The following is a 3,058-nucleotide window of genomic DNA, read 5'->3' on the forward strand; positions in this document are numbered from 1 at the left end:
TTTCTTGTTACTTTTTATCTAGAGATACAAAGGGGAAATGTAAGGAAAACAAACTATGAAGCTGAATTGGATTTATATATTCAGTATCACGGTCTTCTAAATAGACCGTAAATATAATGGTGACATATAATACATAGCCTTAATTTTATGATTTTTGAATATAATACAAAATGGAGATATGGTTTGATGATTCTCAGATTTTTTTGAGAAATCTTTATAAGGTTTATTTCATTAAAATTAAATCAGAATTAAATGCCATGTTGTGAATTTCTTTTCCTTTTTTCTTTTTGTATTTAAATGAAAAGTTTTGGAATTTAAAGTATAGTTCAACTTTTATAGTTTTGCAAATTTAACATTTTTATTTAAAAAATAATATAGTAACAAAAAATAGAAAATGGAAAAAAGGAAACTATAGTGTCCTTATGTTAACAGAATCTCTATTCAATTTCTAGTTTTTCCTCATGCATTTTCAATGCAGATTTTTAAAAATTCAGTTACAATCAAACTATGTCTATAGCATTTTTGGTGTGTTATTTCTGTTCAATTTTATATATAATTACCAGCATTTATTTGCTATGATCTTGGGTTGAGATGAAGACAGAAAAAAACTGTTGAGTGTGACCTTTAGAGTCAAGGTAACAGAGCAGTAGCACAGTAGTTATAATGTTTGCGTAGGTAAATTATATGCTATTTAAGTTTGGTTAATTACTTTCAGCATATTTTTTTCAGCTGATTCATGGAAGCAAAATTGGGCTGGAAACACATGGGAATTCATTGGTTTTTCTTTAGTTATGGGAAACACTTATCAAGAAATACAAAATTGATCAGTTAAACAATTAGGAAATTGATTCTGTCACACAGATGAAGTTAGTTGGGGCCTCTATTCTTATACTCTCTGTTCTGAGTGGACAATTAATAAATACTTACTGAATTAATGTTCTGGGCCCAGGCAGGGCTGGAGACAGACCAGTTGAGTGGGGAAGCAATGCAGCTTTTAAGTTCAATGACCAAGGAAGTCACTGGGAAAGGAATTTACTTATTAAAACATACTTTCCAGGTTAAAAAAAAAAAGATAAATGTAATTTTAGCTATATAATTACATAAAAGAACAGCTAGAATTCTATAATCATATATATACACATATATAACATTATCAATAATGTCATGTTTGTAAATTTTACAGAATTGGAGTTTTCAAGGATTCCTTTTTATTTTACAGATCTGCATCTGAAATTATATAAAGGATGTCATGCCTTTGTAAGTTAAATACTATTATGAGCTAACATTGAGTACTGTCTGTGTCAGACAGTGTCATAAGTGCTTTGTGTGTTTTTACCAATTTAATCCTCACAACAATCCTAAAGGGTAAGTGATCTACTTTATGATGCAGAGAGTGGTTAAATGCCTTCTTCAAGATCACACAGCTCATAAGTGGCAGTGGTGGGATGTGAAGACCAGCAGTCTGGCTCTGACTTCACAGAATTCTCTCTCTCTCTCTCTCTCTCTCTCTCTCTCTCTCTCTCGTAAATTTAAATGTCTTTTTAAAAAAATTAAATCATTACAGTAGTCCCAGTTTTGCCCTCCTCAACCCATCCCACTGGACCTCAGACTACTCTTAATGCCAAATGTGAAGCAACAATTGTATCTTGAAATTACTATAGGTCATTCACTCATTGTAGGAGAGCATTTGTAAGGCACTGTTGTCATGATTCAGCTGATCAAGACAGGCTTCAGAGGCCATCATTTGCATGCAGAATTGTTTCTCTGCCACAGCAAAGGCTGTTTTTACATCAGCACGGGTATGACAGAACTCAGCATGAGTACTTCCAGGGCTAAAGAATCTAAACCACAAAGCAGGATTAAGTGAGGCTGAATTTTCGGATTAACTCTTGGAGGAGATAAAACATTTGAAAGGGGTTCAGGGAAACACAGTTTTTAACACCAGAAAAGAAATGATTTAATGGATGATATTGAAATAGAATGAAAAGAAGTTTCAATAAGGAAGCTAAACATTAGTTTCCAGTAGTATACATGTAATTATAAGCCTAAATGATAAATTCCTTCTGAAGCAGAATGAAATTAATAGGAGATCTACTATAATCTGTTGAGTTGGCATTAGTTGAATTATTTTTAGAGAAGGAAGTTGGAGGATATGTTGAAATGAGATAAAGGGAAAAATAAAAACATAAGCAGCTTAATCCAGTGAAGGTTTCCTTCTTTCCAATGGCATATCCTAAAATTGTGTTCCCTAAGAGTTTGCAGTAATACGAGAAAAGCAATCATGATGCGATAAAGGGAAACATTTTAAGGTATTAATATTGATATTAGTCTCTGAAATATGTTCTATGTAACTCATGCCAGCCAGAAATATTACTTAAAAAAAATTATAGTCACAAAGGCCATGCTCCATAAACATTATGTTGCATTTGGAAGTTTTATATGTACATTTTGTAGCATTTCACTGCCCCTTAGAGAACAATTTGTATGTTTTGTCTATTACTGTCAACTTTGCAATACATAGGGCTATTTTTCTTTTCCAAGAGAAATGAGTTCAAAGGCAAATATTCATAAAAGAGTATTCATAAGCTTGGCATCTAAGAAAATCATGAGCCTGTTATTGTAGCTTGAGGCTTGCCGCTGGAAGAGAAAAGACAGATCCTTTAAAATGGAGACATGTTTTAGATGGGAAGCAGTTGTCATAAGAACAAAGCAGCCCATGTTTTCCAGCTCCAACTCCAAATCCTTCAACTGTTTATTTCGTGGACCTTCTTTCTCCCATCAAAGGGGTACATTCATTACGGTGCCGCAGCAAAATCATGGGAACACTGAACACTCGCGCAATCCCCAGCTGGAGGCGATTACTTCTTATAAAGGGGTATGGACAAGACACAGGACACTTCCGTTTCTCTGAGGCTTGGCCATGGTACCTTCGGCTGAACCTGAAATCTCAATTTCTTTGCAAGCCCCAAATCTGAAGAATGATGGGGTGGGGATAAAGGACGTAAAGAGAAGCGGAGGGAGACTATTGGTAACAGCCGGAGTAATTCAAAGTAAAGCT

Source organism: Furipterus horrens, unplaced genomic scaffold (genome assembly GCF_987537825.1).
Source record: "Furipterus horrens unplaced genomic scaffold, mFurHor1.1.pri manual_scaffold_6, whole genome shotgun sequence".
NCBI lineage: Eukaryota > Metazoa > Chordata > Mammalia > Chiroptera > Furipteridae > Furipterus > Furipterus horrens.